The following is a 1,294-nucleotide window of genomic DNA, read 5'->3' on the forward strand; positions in this document are numbered from 1 at the left end:
CCCAACGAGTGATTACATAAACAATGAACGAATGACTATGTGAACGCGTTTGCAAATGAATGAATGAATGATTAATGAATAGGTTTGCGAGCTGCATGAATGCATTTCCATAGTCGTGTTTGCATTTGCTTGCATATGCATTTGTCTTTCGGTGTCTCTTTGATAGCGGATCATCGTTGAGATTGTGTGTACGTGTGTGTTTCCTGGAGCTTTCATATACTACGAGCTAGCTAAAGCACAGTCAGACGGTGGAATCAATTATATATCTGTTTTATATCTATCATTTATAGTCTACTGTATATCTACTCTGTGTCTCTCATATATAATCTGTAATCTACTACATATCTATTATTTATCTATCATATATATTCAATTATATATCTACTATAAATATCTATCATATATAGTTTGACGCTGTAATCTAATAATCTATCATACGTTGCACACTACCCGTTTTCGTAAGCAACTATAAATCTGCAACATAAAATCTACAAACTGCCCTACATCTTGAGGGACATTTAGGAAGCGACTCCGCGGGCGACGACTGTGCAATGCTTTTTACGTATTGACGCTCGGCGGACCAGCGACTGGAAGGGAAGAACGAGAGGAGGAAATGGAGGAGGAAAGGAGAGAGAAAAAATAAGGAAGAGCGATTAGGAGGAAGAGTGATTGCTGGAGGGGAGAGAGGGGAAAAAAGGGTTGCGATAGGTGGGGGAGGGGAGGGGGGAGGGAGAGAAAGAGAGAGAGAGAGAGAGAGAAAGAGAGAGAGAGAGAGAGAGATTAGATGAGGTGGAAAGATCTGGTGATAATCAGGCATGGGAGGGGATATTTGCCGAGCATATGACAGGAAGAAGGGGAGGGAAGAAGAGAGAGAAAAAGAATAAGAGGGGAAGTGAGATCGGAATAAGTGATTAAGTATGTGTGTATGGAACTGCATGTGGGTGCCTTAGACTCAGTCAGAAACTAGACACACACAAAGAACACGGAGGGTAAAAAGAAATAAAAGAAGATAAAAAAAGGGCAAAAACAAAAGACACGAGACAGCGTATGACCCCCCCCCCCCTCTCCATCGAGTTCCAGCCCATGGACAGTCCCATCAAGACCTGAAAGAAGGCGGCGGAGATCATCATCTTAAGCCCGTGGTTCTCGGAAGTTCAGGAGGGGGGGGGGGGAAGCCTCGGTCTCCCGTCCTCTCGATGCTTCCCGTGGCCGCCTTGTTTATCTCGAGCCTCGCGGGAAGGGGCGAAAGGGGCTTTTTTCAGGTTTCGCGTGGGGGTGAAGGAAGGGGGCGAGG

This window comes from Penaeus monodon, chromosome 7 (assembly GCF_015228065.2).
Source record: "Penaeus monodon isolate SGIC_2016 chromosome 7, NSTDA_Pmon_1, whole genome shotgun sequence".
In the NCBI taxonomy this organism is placed as follows: domain Eukaryota; kingdom Metazoa; phylum Arthropoda; class Malacostraca; order Decapoda; family Penaeidae; genus Penaeus; species Penaeus monodon.